Source organism: Staurois parvus, unplaced genomic scaffold (genome assembly GCF_062004578.1).
Source record: "Staurois parvus isolate SC_StPar_1 unplaced genomic scaffold, SC_StPar_1.0 ptg000719l, whole genome shotgun sequence".
Lineage (NCBI taxonomy): Eukaryota > Metazoa > Chordata > Amphibia > Anura > Ranidae > Staurois > Staurois parvus.
The window spans coordinates 139,329-154,298 of NW_028318515.1; positions in this window are offsets into that span (position 1 = coordinate 139,329).

Genomic DNA, 14,970 nt, shown 5'->3' on the forward strand with positions numbered 1-14,970 from the left:
TCAACCGCTGTAATGTTCCCAGGGCATTGGACAGGCCGAATGGCATCCGGTTAAACTCGTAGAGACCCATAGGTAGGATGAAGGCCATCTTCGCTTTGTCCTTCTTGGCCACTGGTACCTGCCAATACCCACTGGCCAGGTCAAGAGTCGAGAAGAACTTCGTATGACTCAGGGCGGACAACGACTCCTCAATCCGCGGAAGGGGGTAGGCATCCCTGACGGTCTGGGCATTCAGCTTCCGATAATCCACGCAGAAACGGAGAATCCCATCTTTCTTCTGCACCAAGACTACTGGAGCAGCTCAAGGACTTTGACTCTCCTGGATCACCTGGTTTTCCAACATGCTGGCCACCATATCCTTCACCTCCTGGTACATTTTAGGCGGGATTTGCCGGTAACGTTCCCTGACCGGTGCAGCATTGCCGGTGGGGATTTCGTGTTCGATGGTGGAGGCACACCCGAAGTCCTCATCATGTCTTGAGAAGGCCTCCTGAAATTCTCAAAGGGTGTCTTCCAGCAACTTCTGTTGTCCTGGAGTCAGGATCTTGCAGTTCACCACCATCCGGGCCATGATCACTCGACCGCTCCACTCCGCTGTCGGGGTCTCCCTTTTATGGACCTCTACAGCATAGGTCCAGGCTGATCTATCTGGCCATAGCATGAAGCTCCTCCGTCGAGGAATATCCCCTTCGGACACATAAACATCGGCCAGCAAAGTATTCCCAGGGACGGTTAACTCACAGTATTCAACGTTGAGGCAGCTCACAGGCACACATCCATCCTTCACAATAGCGAGGGCCCGGGCTACCAGTGGATGAGTCTGCGTTTCTTCGTGGTAAGCGGCCTCGATCAGGACCTCCAGTCCATTCAGTTGTCGTCCAGCCCCAACCGGCAGCATCAATATTCGCTCTTGTTGAGGCGGGATCTTCACCGGGGTCCTCCGCAGCACCCTCACGTGTCCAATGGGTCAACCGGACATGTCGCCCTTTCGCAGACTACAGCTCCTCACCATCTGCTGTAGAACTTTCTGGGTTGGCCGGTGTGTGGTGGCCCGTTGCCAATACCTCGGCCCTTCTTTGGCATAAAGTTGGTGGTCTAGTTCTCTCAGCACGTTCATACCTAGTGTTACGTCCATCCCTCTCCAGGACGAATGATCCACCAGCACGACCCCCTTCATGCTGACGTCTTGCCCACACAGCCAGACCCGCATCCAGACTATTTCTTGGACGTCCATCTCTCTGTTATTGGCAGCCGTCAGCTTGAAGACGCTCCCATCTTCCGGCTCCATCATATGTCCAAAGTGTCTTTCGAAAAACTCCAGAGGCATAAGGGTGCACTCCAACCCTGTATCAACTAGGCAGCGTACCTTCTGGCCTTCCAACTCGGCTTCCATAACGGGGCTGCTGGCATACAGGTCGTGTTCCTCATGCTTAGGGCTTAGCTTCTGGTGTACCACCGCAGGACGCCCAGCTACTGCGGCGGTCGGAAGTTTAATGTCGGCTCGGATTTCATCTGTTTTGGGCACTCTCTGGCCATGTGACCGTACTGTTCGACAAGCCCAACAGAGGGGTCCCCTTTTGACGTGCCCCCGCAGCTGAGTTATCCTGAGTGGAGTGGCGCGAGGTGCTGAGGTCATTTCCGGAGACCGGGGAGATTCTGCCTTCATCTGGGACACTTCCAGCCGAAGTTCTCTTAATTCTGTCCGCAGGGCCTGGACCACATCCTTTAAGGATTCTGAGTCTTCAGATGTAGACTGACCTCTTGTAGCATGGGTACTACTCACTATTCTCGCCGCCACAGGTATGCACTCTTCCTCTCTCTCCACGGCGGCTAAGTAGATGCTATAGCATGTCATGTTGGGCCCCGTCCGGGTCATTTCTTGCAATTTGTCCTGTAAGAACTTGTTGGAGAGCCCCACTATGAACTGGTCTCGTAGTAGCCGGTCCACCTCCTGGAAAGCTCCCATGGCCTCTGGATCTCGCCGCTGTATTTCATTTAGTGTCTCCCGTAGGGCATTGGAGTACTGCATCAGGGTCTCGCACTCTTGCTGTGGTCGGTTGAAGAAGTGGCTCCGCAGCTGCACTACTTTAGCACGCCCCCCTTGGGCTCCTTCCAGCAGGGAGAATATTTCTCTCTCAGATTCTCTCTCAGATATATGTCTCTCTCAGATTCGGGCCTTACCATTACTGTCACCCTCTAGAGCCCCCAATGCAACCTCTGCCTGCAGCTCGGACGTCAGGTTACACATTCTAACCGCACTTCGCACTCTTTCAGTCCAGTCCTGCAACGTCATGTTTTTACCGTCAATTTTTGGCAGGTGACTCAACAACGCCCCCACGGGAATGTACCCTACTGGTACGGACAGGGCGGGGGCAAGCTGTATCAGCGGTGTTGGGGCAACTTGGCCTTCCACCGGCGCACCCTGAGCTGGGTCCTGGACAGGTGCCATTGGCACCGGGGGGAAGATCTCCCGCCACATTCCCGTCCATAACGGTCGCTGTGTCCTGCCAACTACGCCAAGTTGTAAGCCGTGTACTGGGGTGGGCTCCCTAGGATACAGTGAAGTCACGAACGAGGAAAGCAACCTCAACACCAGCTTTTGCCACAGCAGAATTTTATTTAGATGTGGCAAATAAACACAACCACAAATGCTAGAAACATACAATAAATTTACATACACCGAGCCCAGGGGTGGGCAAACTTTTTGACTTGAGGGCCGCAATGGGTTCATATATTGGAACCGGGGGCCGGACCAAGAGTAGATGAATGATGTGTATGTGTCATCTATAGTAAGTATAGTAATATTCCCCCATAGTAAGCATAGTAATTAATCCCCCATATAGTAATTCATCCCCCATAGTAATTCATCCCCCAGAGTAATTCATCCCCCATATAGTAATTCATCCCTGATAGTAATTCATCCCCCACATAGTAATTCATCCCCCCTATAGTAATTCATCCCCCCTATAGTAATTCATCCCCCCTATAGTAATTCATCCCCCATATAGTAATTTATCCCCCATAGTAATTCATCCCCCCTATAGTAATTCATTCCCCCCATAGTAATTCATCCCCCATATAGTAATTCATCCCCCATAGTAATTCATCCCCCATATAGTAATTCATTCCCCATAGTAATTCATCCCCCATATAGTAATTCATCCCCCCTATAGTAATTCATTCCCCATATTAATTCTTCCCCCATATAGTAATTCATCCCCCATAGTAATTCATCCCCCCTATAGTAATTCATTCCCCATATTAATTCATCCCCCATATTAAGTCCCCAAGTCCCCCCTGTGTCAATTCACTTACCTTTGCTCCGCGCGTTCCTCTCGCCGTATTCCCGCGCCGTTCCGGTGTAGCATGAAAATCTGTCTCCTATGAGGATCTGTTCCCCTCGACGTATCTGCGTATGTGCCAGTTTCAGGCATTAGCAGCCGATCGGCGATCTCCGGCACATGCGCAGATACGTCGAGGGGGACAGATCCTCATAGGAGACAGATTTTCATGCTACACCGGTCTTCAGGGCGGACTGTGAGAGGAGCCTAGCGGGAGCCTAGCTCCGCGGGCCGGATTAAAAGGTCCGCCGGGCCGTATACGGCCCGCGGGCCGTAGTTTGCCCATTGCTGACCTAGCCCAAAGGCTGAGACCCTTGAGCTGCACAGCACGGCGCCCTCTGATGGATGAAGGTAGAAAGTGAAGTAATTTACCTGCTGGCGGGCACAACTAAGCTGCCACACCTTACCTGTTATTACCCTAAAAAAGCAAGAATCAGTGTATGGGTGTATGGTATGGGCTAGCCTGCGGTGCAGCACAACAGCTTACAATCTTACAGAAATCTACAGTATTCCCTCTCCCATAACTGGTCCCGTAGCACGTGCCTGAGTATTCCTTCTGAGCAAAACGCCAGTCTGGCTTGAGTTTGTAGGATTTTATCAGCTCTCCAATGTGAAATGTCACTTTAAGTTGTAGAGTCCTTCCAATGATCAGTAACAACACTTGTGGCCTGACACAAACAGAGACCCTAACTAACTAGCTATAGGCCTGGACTCAGTCTCAAGGCACCAACACTGAAATGAGGTGCGTGCACGATCTTACCGAACCGGGTCTGCTTTGCATCCGCTGGTGACTCTGAACAGAACAAATGTCTCTCCAACAAACATGCGGTCTCGCCGTATATGTTGCTTAGTTCCTCTGCTCTCATCAGCATTCCTTGCAGCAATCTCATCAGCATTCCTGGCAGCAATCTCATCAGCTTCCTGGCAGCAACTCTGGTTACGGAGGGATGCTCTCACACCTGGATGTCATCAGATTCTCAGCTCACACAGCCCCCCTCATTCACCATTCTCCAGAACATGGCTGCTGTCTCTTCTTCCTGTTCCCTCTCAACTCTGTGTGTAAACTCCACCTCTTCATGAATATAGAAATATCTATGCAGTCTGAGGCTGTGTTAGAAAAACAGTGACATCTTGTGGCTAAACTGCAGAATGTCAGTCAAAACATTTAATTTACTCCACACAAGCAGTATTCAAACAATGAGAGCTGTTTCCCCATCTCACACACACATACACACACAGGAACATGTACTCACATGCACAGAGACACATTATGATTATTATTATTATACAGGACTTATATAGCGCCAACAGTTTGCTCAGCGCTTTACATTATGGAGGGAGACAGTACAGTAACAATACAGTTCAATACAAGCGGGATTAGAGGGCCCTGCTCCTTGGAGCTTACAATCTAGGAGGGAGGGGATAGTGGTACAAGAGGTAATTAGCTGTGGGGGATGGAGTGGTAGGAGGAGTAGTGGATTCCAGTATTAGCTGGGGGCGGGGTGGGGTAGGCTTCCCTGAAGAGATGGGTTTTCAGAGTGTGCCTAAAGGTGAGCAGAGTAGGCGATAGCCTGATAGCTTGGGGTAGGGAGTTCCAGAGGATGGGTGAAGCCCTTGAGAAATCCTGGAGATGAGCATGGGAGGAGGAGACAAGGGAGCTAGAGAGTAGGAGGTCTTGTGAGGAGCAGAGAGTACGGTTTGGGTGGTATTTAGAGACAAGGTCGGTGATGTAATTAGGGGCAGTGTTATGAACGGCTTTATAAGTCAGTGTTAGTGTTTTGAATTTTATCCGTTGGGCAATTGGAAGCCAGTGGAGGGACTGGCAGAGGGGGGTGGCAGATACAGAGCGGTTAGTAAGGTGAATGAGTCTGGCCACAGCATTCATGATGGACTGTAGTGGGGATAGTCTGCGGTGAGGTAGGCCAGTGAGGAGGGAGTTACAGTAGTCAAGGCGTGATATAATAAGGGAGTGAATGAGTTGCTTAGTGGTTTCCGAGGTTAGGAACGGTCGTATCTTGGAGATGTTTCGGAGGTGAAGTCTACATGAGTTTGTCAGTGATTGGACCTGGGGCTGAAAGGAGATTGGAGTCTAGGATTACACCTAGTACCCTGGCGTGGGGGGTGGGGCTGATGGTAGTGTTGTTGATCTTGATGGAGAAGTCGGGGGGGGGGGGGACCGGGCTGGGGGGAATACTAGAAGTTCAGTTTTGGAAAGGTTGAGTTTGAGGAGTGACATCCAGTCCGATATGTCAGGCTGGTGATGCGATTGGAGACTGAGGGGGTGAGGTGAGGGGTAGAGAGATAGATTTGTGTGTCGTCGGCATAGAGATAGAGAGTCGAAACCGTGGGAGTTTATCAATTGGCCAAGGGAGGAGGTGTAGATGGAGAAGAGGAGGGGTCCTAGGACAGAGCCTTGAGGGACCCCGACAGAAAGAGGGAGTGAAGGGGAGGTGGCAGCGTTATAGGTAACACTGAAGGAGCGCTGCGATAGATAGGAGGAAAACCAGGAGAGAGCGGAGTCTCTGAAGCCAAGAGAGTGCAGTTTTTTGAGGAGGAGGGGGTAGTCAACCGTGTCAAAAGCCGCAGAGAGGTCAAGTAGTAGGAGTATAGTATAGTATAGTGGCCATTGGTTTTGGCGGTTAGTAGGTCATTGGTGAGTTTGAGTAGGGCAGTTTCGATGGAGTGTAGGAGGCGGAAGCCGGACTGTAAAGGGTCGAGAAGGTTGTTGTCGGGGAGATGGGAGCTCAGGCGATTGTAGACTAAGCATTCTAGGAGTTTAGAGGTAAATGGTAGTAGGGAGATGGGTCTTAGGTTGTTGAGGTCGGAGGGGTCCAGGGAGGGTTTCTTAAGTATGGGAGTGATGTGCGCGTGCTTTAGAGCGGAGGGGAAGGTACCGGTGGAGAGGGAAAGATTGAAGATGTGAGTGAGGGAGCATAGGATGGAAGAGGGGGGGGCCGCAGGAGTTGTGAGGGGACAGGGTCCAGGGGGCAGGTGGTGAGGCGGGCTTCAGGGAAAATCTTAGTGACCTCTTCGGTGGTAGTGAGGTCAAGGGAGCAAAGTGTTGAGGGGGTTATTGTGTGAGGCGTGCTAAGTGAGTGGGTGTCTGAGCAGTGGCGAAGTCCCTACGAATTGCGTCAATCTTGTTTTTGAAGTGGTTGGCAATCTCGTGGATGGTAAGTGAGGTACTGGGTGGAGGTGAAGGCGGAGAAAGTAGAGAGTTAAAAGTGGAGAAGAGCCAGCGAGGACTGGAGGAGAAGGTACTAATGAGGGTAAAAAAGTAGGCTTGTTTGGCAGCGTGAAGGGAGGAAGTGTACGTTAAGAAGGCAGATTTATAGCGGGTGAACGCTTGTTGGGATTTGGTTTTATGCCATAGTCGCTCCAGCGCACGACTATGTCGTTTGAGGTTTCTGGTGTGGTCGGTCTGCCAGGGTTGTAGCGGTTGGGGTCTAATGCTTCGTGTTGTTGGGGGTGCGAGCGAGTCTAGAGCGGCTGAAAGCGAGTTGTTGTAGACAGCAGTGGCCAGGTCAGGGCAGGACAGGGGATGGATGCTGTTGTAAAGTTGGTCAGTTGCAGAGTGGAAGGGAGCAGGGTTCCAATTCCAGAGGTTTCTGCTGGTATTTGTTTGCCATTTGGAGGGATAGGTGTTTGAGGACAAGGAGACGGAGAAGGTGATGAGGTTGTGATCGGAGAGAGGAAAGGGGGTGTTTGTGAGGTTACAGGGAGTGCAACGGTGAGAGAAGACAAGGTCAAGAGTGGTCCCATCAGAGTAGGTGGAGGACTGTATGCACTGTGCTAGTGCAAAAGAAGAGGTAATGTGGAGGAGTTGGGCTGTAGATGGGTTATTGATGTTGATAGGGATGTTGAAGTCTCTGAGAATGATAGTGGGCAGCTCAGAGGAGAGAAAGAAGGTTAGCCAGGCAGCGAAGTCGCCAAGAAAGCGGGACATGGGTCCAGGAGGCCAATAGATCACTGCAATCCTCAGAGAGATTGGAGAGAATAGCCGGATGCAGTGGGTCTCGAAGGAGGAAAAGGATAGAGAGGGAGGGTTAGGGAGGACTTGGAAGGTGCTCAGTGGTGACAGGAGCAAACCAACCCCACCACCTTTCCGACCACACATGTACACACACACATACAGGTACATGTATACACACACAGGCACGTACAGACACGCATACACACAGATATATGTATGTACATAGAAATACACACACACAGACACATGTACATACACCCAGATACATGTACATACATACACAGACACATGTACACACAGACACATGTACGTACATACACACAAACACACACAGACACATGTACACACACATACATGTACATACACACAGACACATGTACATACAGACACACACAAACAAACACACATGTACACATGCTTGGCTTCTCTCCTCTCCCCTGAAGCCACCACTGGCTGACATAGAGGATCATGTGACCAGAGTGAACTGAAATTAGGTAGGCACACACACACACACCTATAAAAATTTGCAGTACTTTGTTGTTCACTGACAGAGCCGGGTACTGCACTCTAGGGGGAGGCAGAAAGCACATCACACACTCCTTCCTTTGCTTTCACTGCGCTCTGCTATTGAGCAGTCTGACGGCTCCCAGTGCCAATGACAGATCCGGCATGAGCTTCGAGCCTGCTCAGCAAGACGGCCCTGGGGGACACACTCGCCCCCACCATAATTTCCGCTCACCATTGGCGAGCAGACGAGTGGAAATTTCAAGGCCTGCTGTAAGGGCATCATTCCACTACACAGCTTGATGTCATCTGCAAAGACTGAAATGGGATTTTTAATCCCAGACTCTATATCGTTTATACATATATTAAAAAGTAAGGGTCCCAACACTGAACCTTGGGGTACACCACTTACAACCCTAGACCATGCAGAGTATGAATCATTAACCACTACTCTTTAAATACAATCTTTTAGCCAGTTTTCTATCCATTTACATACTGATTTTTCCAAGCCTGTAGACTTTACCTTAAATATTAGCCATGTGTGGGGAACTGTGTCAAACGCTTTTGCAAAATCCAAGTATACCACATCCATCGCCACCCCTCTGTCCAAGATTTTGCTCACCTCCTCATAAAAAGAAATCAGATTTGTTTGACAACTTCTCTCTTTCATGAATCCATGCTGTCTGTCGCTTAAAATATTTTCTTCCAGCAAGAACTCATCTACAGTTGCAAGAAAAAGTATGTGAACCCCTTGGGATTACGTGGAGTTTTGCATGAATTGGGCATAAAATGTGCTCTGAACGTCATCTAAGTCACAACAATAGAAGAACACAGTCTGCTGAACATAATACTACACAAACATTAGATGTTGCCATGGTTTAATTGCACATAACATGTAAACATTCACAGTGCAGGGAGGAAAAAGTATGTGAGGCCCTAGCTTAATGACTTCTCCCAGAGCTAATTGGAGCCAGGAGTGAACCAACCTTGACTCCAATCAGTGTGATGATATTGGATGTGTTGCTGACAGCTGTCCTGCCCTTAAAAAAACACACACCTGTTTTGGGTTTACTGGTTTCAAGAAGCACTGTCTGATGTGAACCATGCCTCGCAGAAAAGAGCTCTCAGAAGACCTACGATCAAGAATTGTTGACTTGCATGAAGCTGGAAAGGGTTACAAAAGTATCACCAAAAGCCTTGATGTTCATGTGTCCACGGTAAGACAGACTGTCTACAAATGGAGAAAGTTTAGCACTGTTGCTACTCTCCCTAGGCGTGGTTGTCCTGTAAAAATGACTGCAAGAGCACAGCGCAGAATGCTGCATGAGGTAAAGAAGAATCCCAGAGCGTCAGCTAAAGACCTACAGAAATCTCTGGCACATGCTAACATTTTTGTTGACACATCTACAATAAGGAAAACATTAAACAAGAATGGAGTACATGGGAGGACACCACGGAGGAAGCCATTGCTGTACAAAAAGAATATTGCAGCACGTTTGAAGTTTGCAAAAGAGCACCTGGATGTTCCACAGCACTACTGGCAAAATATACTGTGGACAGATCAAACCAAGATTGAGTTGTTTGGGAAGAACACACAACACTATGTGTGGAGAAAAAAAGGCATAGCACACAAACATCAAAACCTCATCCCCACTGTAAAACATGGCGGAGGGAGCATCATGGTTTGGGGCAGCTTTGCTGCCTCAGGGCCTGGACGGATTGTTGTCATTGATGGGAAAATGAATTCCAGAGTTTATCAAGACATTTTGCAGGAAAACGTACGACCATCTGTCCCGCCAACTGAAGCTCCGCAGAGGATGGGTGATGCAACAGGACAATGACCCAAAGCATACAAGTAATTCAACAAAACAATGGCTGCAACAGCACAGAATACGCCTTCTGGAGTGGCCCAGTCAGAGTCCTGACCTCAACCCGATAAAAATGCTGTGGCATGACCTTAAGAGAGCGATTCACACCAGACATCCCAAGAATATTGCTACACTGAAACAGTTTTGTGAAGAGGAGTGGTCCAAAATTACTCCAGATCGTTGTGCAGGTCTGATCTGTAACTACAGGAAACAATTGGTTGAGGTTATTGCTGCCAAAGGAGGGTCAACCAGTTATTAAGTCCAAAGGTTCACATACTTTTTCCTCCCTGCACTGTGAATGTTTACATGTTATGTGCAATTAAATCATGGCAACATCTAATGTTTGTGTAGTATTATGTTCAGCAGATTGTGTTCTTCTATTGTTGTGACTTAGATGACGTTCAGAGCACATTTTATGCCCAATTCATGCAAAACTCCACGTAATCCCAAGGGGTTCACATACTTTTTCTTGCAACTGTATGTGGTCTTTTATTAAACTCTCCAGTATCTTCCCAAATATAGAAGTTAAACTAACAGGTCTATGATTACTTGGTAAAGATTTTTACCCCTTTTGAAATATTGGCAGCACATTGGCCTTATGCCAATCCAGTGGTGGGAACATACTTTTTGATGCTAGCAGCATCTCCATATATTGTTATTTATTATCACATTGAGGTAGCGCAGGAGTTTATTCTTTATTTCGTATAACACATAAGCTACTGTTGTGAGGAATAGAGGAACCAAGTGCCTCAATGTCAATGGATACTAAGAGGTAACCTGGGGGTACTAAGACACCATCAAGTGCATGTAATAAATTTTGAGTGTCTTTGGAATGTCTTTAGAAGTCTGGAAAAAATACATATGGCTCATCAACAGCTACAAGCTCAAATGGCCAAACCCAGCTTCCACCATACAGCTGAATATACCGTGATTTTCACTTGCTAGCTAATCACAAAAGAACTGGCCACCAGGCCTCAACACTAACCTGAAACAATAAACAGACAAAAGAGGAAGAAGGAGAGAAAATGAGGCTGGCTAAGCTTATGCAAAAATAGAATGGAGAGTGCACATAGTCCAACATTGTATACCAGACATAATTAAAAAGCTACACAGACCATGGAGAAATCCACACTCACCAGAGACTGCCAGTATGTCTATCCAAACTGCCTCCTCCCTTTTATGTGTGCTTGCTCCCTGGCCCTTTACATGTTAGTCCCCCCCCATGGGTCGCTCCTCAAAACTTGGGTAGATTCCTTTTGGCACCCCCCCTTTTTTTTTCTTTTTTTCCCCCCAACTTTTGGCTACTTGTTACGATTATTAATTTATTTGATGTCAATACTCATATCTTAGCTTTGCTGTATTTTATGACTGTATTCCTATTGTTCTAGTGGTTCATCTAAAGCGTGGATCCTAAGGAAGCAAATAAATCAAAACGCGTTGATCCTATATGCTTATTGTGCATCTTACTACTATTTGAATGTAACTGCATGCTGATATCATCTTCACAGATCATTTGGTTTTAAATGTAAAGTGTGACTTCGTCTTTTTAATGATGAACGAATAAAAGTATATATTTTTTTTTTTACTGTTGTTTGGTGTGATATTACAAATTTATCCTCCCAGTGGCTGACACATATAAGGTCCCATTTTCACTGGAGATAGAACAGGACCCCCCGGTTTCACCGGATGCAACTGTACACTCCGATTTTCTGTTTTTTGTTCTAGACATATGCTGGGATGGTGCCACACCGGGGGGTACATATATTATATTCCAGACCCATTTCCTGTCCTATAGATACAATATTCATCTATTAATCAACTTGCTAGTTCAGTTTTTGAGCCTCTACCTAAAATAATGGGTCTTCCTGGGGGATTATTTAAATTTTTATGTGTTTTCGGTAGAGCATAAAAAGAGGGTGTGCGAGCATGTTTAACCTGAAGGGCTTCAAAGATATCTTTAGTAATGGTTCCCACCAGATATGCGTTGAGAATAACATCATCAAATTCTTTGTTGTACTTGATGATAGAAAACTCTGAAATCGGTCTATACCAATTTCTATTTTTGAGGATATCCCAGCACATATTTCTATACTGTAAGCTGTCCATTAGCACCACATTCCCCACTTTGTCTGATGGCTTAATGACTACATTGAGGTTATTATTTAAATCCTGTATTGCTTTGTATTGGGAAGGAGTGGGATTACCCTGTCCTTTAGATGCCATGCTTAGTAGTTCAATATCCTTGGTGACCTGAGTTACAAAGCACCAGATATTGGAGTTGGTCTGTAAAGGAGGAAACGTGTCAGATTTTTTCTTGAGACCAGAAATACCTGACAGAGCATAAGAATTACCTATCTCCATCAAAGTAGGGCCCATCACTTGTTCCTCCTGATCTGTATCCTCATTTTCCTGTAGAAGTTGCATCAAATGTTTTAATGCATGGAAGTGTTGGACTGAGAAATCCTTCTATAATTCAGAAGTTTCCCATTCCAACCATTGTTTCTGATGGTCCTTATCAAATATATATCTATAAATAAGTTTCCACGCAAATAAATGTAAGTCCTTTATGATTTAAAAATAATAACTGTACTGGGACAAAAACTGAGGCCTAATTGTAAAACTACAACCTCTGTCTGGGATATATTATGAGAGGATAGATTCATTATCTCGAGTCCACTAGAGTTCAACTTTGGTGACAAAGCGATCCAGATTGCTGGTTACTTTTGTGCCATCTCTCACTGACTGTTCTAAAAAGGCTTAATTATTAATGTCTTCTGTAAATGTTTAGTTCGCACTCCCAGGTAGGGTGACTATCCTTGGGATTTAGCTGTCACTCTGTAGAATTTTCTGAGACGCATATAATACTTCCTTATAGGCAATTTTGTGAATAATTAAAGAGCCGGTGAAGTAAAAAATAAAGTGTGCTTTTATTTTATCACACAATGGCTTAAAATAACAAAGTAAAGCGTATCATGAACAGTTCCGTGTAGGTAAACCAGAAATATCAAAACAGATGTTTAACAAGTTTCTATCTGGCCTATAGCCAGAGCCGTGCAGCGGCATGATCTGTCACCGGCCGTGTACCTCGGACACGGCCGATGACAGATCTGTGTACCGGCCCCATTGCCAGTACCATGTGACCTGCTGTGACCAATCACAGCAGGTCACATGACAGTTGTATACAATGGATGGCTTCCTTTCATGCCATCCATTGTATACTAGTGTGTCTAGCTGTGAATGGTCACAGTGATCACATGCACAAGCTGGGCTAATCACAGCCCAGCTGTGTCATGTGATTAGGCAAGCCAAATCACAGCTAAGCACAAAAAAAACCCCCTGAATGAATCAATTTCATTCAAGTAAATGCTTGCTATAAGAAAATTGTGTAAAAAAAAAAAATACTGATCCTTTCCCCAAAGTAGTACAATGTTACTATGGTAACATTATACTACTTTATTCATAGTGAAATATGAAAAAAAAATCTTAAAGAGAAAAAAATGTACTAAAAAATAATAAAAAAAAAATATATATATTTTTTTTAAATTATCAATTTTTTTTTTGTATTGTCACCAGTCAGTGTCCCTGATCACCGCCATGCCAGTTATAGGATGATGCTGTACTGCACTGGTGACAGTATGTAAAAAAAAACATAGAGAAAATCATTTTTTTTTATTTCTTCATTTCCGAAAAATTATGACAAAAAAATTACAACTTCAAAAAACTCGCCATGCCTCTTATGAAGTACGTCGGACTGTCTACTTTGCAAAAAGGGGTCATTTGGGGGATATCTGTACTGTTCTGACATTCTTGGACCTCAAGAAATTAGATTGGCTGTCAGTACTTCAGGATTGATCAATATTCAGATCTATACCATAGTTTGTGAACTCTATAACTTTCCTACAGACTAAATAATACATCCTAATTTGAGTTATTTTCACCAAAGACGTAGTAGAATACATCTTGGCCTAAATTTATGAAGAACAATTATTTATTTGCAAAATTTTATAACAGAAACAAAGAAAAAATGTTTTGTTTTTTTTTAATTTTTGGTCTTTTTTTGTTAATTTAGCAAAAAATAAAAACCCCAGCAGTGATTAAATACCACCAAAAGAAAGCTCTAGTTGTGTGAAGAAAATGATAAAATTTTAGTTTGGGTACAATGTTGTATGACTGTGCAATTGTCATTCAAAGTGTGAGAGCGCTGAAACCTGAAAATTGGCCTGGGCAGGAAGGGGGTAAAAGTGCCCTGTATGGAAGCATTTAAAGATGTGTCACCCTTATGGCCGTTGTCTCATGTGCTTCTTCCATGTGCTGTTTGTCCTTCAGAGTCTTTAGGAAGAAGCCGGAAGTAGACGGAAGTGACTAATTCTTGTCCTAGAGAATGCACCTGTTCCAGTCTGTCACTTCTGTAATTAACCATAGCATCTTTATGCCATGCTTGTGTGTGTGTGTGTGTCGCTTCAGTGTGTATGTCCGTGTCTTAGGATGCCTTTTTATGACGCTTGTATGCGTCATAATTCGTGATCTTAGAACCTTGTATGGCAAACAATACTGCTTATCAGAGCAATTTCATTGAAGGGAGGGGATTCTACATATGTGGTCTTTTGATTGACAGGCCCATATGTAGTGAACATAAATTGACCATGTTGCATCAGCCTGCTTATGTTTAAATGATAATATAAACTAAGAAAGTATCTTTACAACATAATATCTCAATAATGTTGTATAACCAAACATCTACATATGTTACATTACTAACATATAAAACATAAGCTAAATACACACAGATACTATTAGAATATATTATTGCATACTAATTCTATTTTGATTCACTTCTAACACCCTTGACATTCTACTCCAGAGTCCTGTAACCAGCTATGCCCTTCTATAGAATACTCAGTTTACAGCTAGTTAGCTTAACTCCAAACATATTTTTCTCTCTCAGCTATAACTGAAGAATTTAGCACTATCACTGTTTCAAGGCCATGCACACATTTTAATATTAATTATGATTAATCATAAAAACCAAATATATTGCAAGCTTGCCATCAATATAATATAAGTGCGGAATTATGAATTTGAAATTAATGTTTATCACACTCCCATCTGGGGTCCCATTTTAGATACGTGCTTACTCATGTGTGAATGATGTACAGGGTGCGGCAACATAACTTCCTTTTTTCAAAACGCAATAAAACCCATTTTATGAGTCAGAATTGTTTTTATTGTCTTTAATAATGTAGGTACATATCTGAAGTTCTGTTTTACACAGTTTTGAAAATCA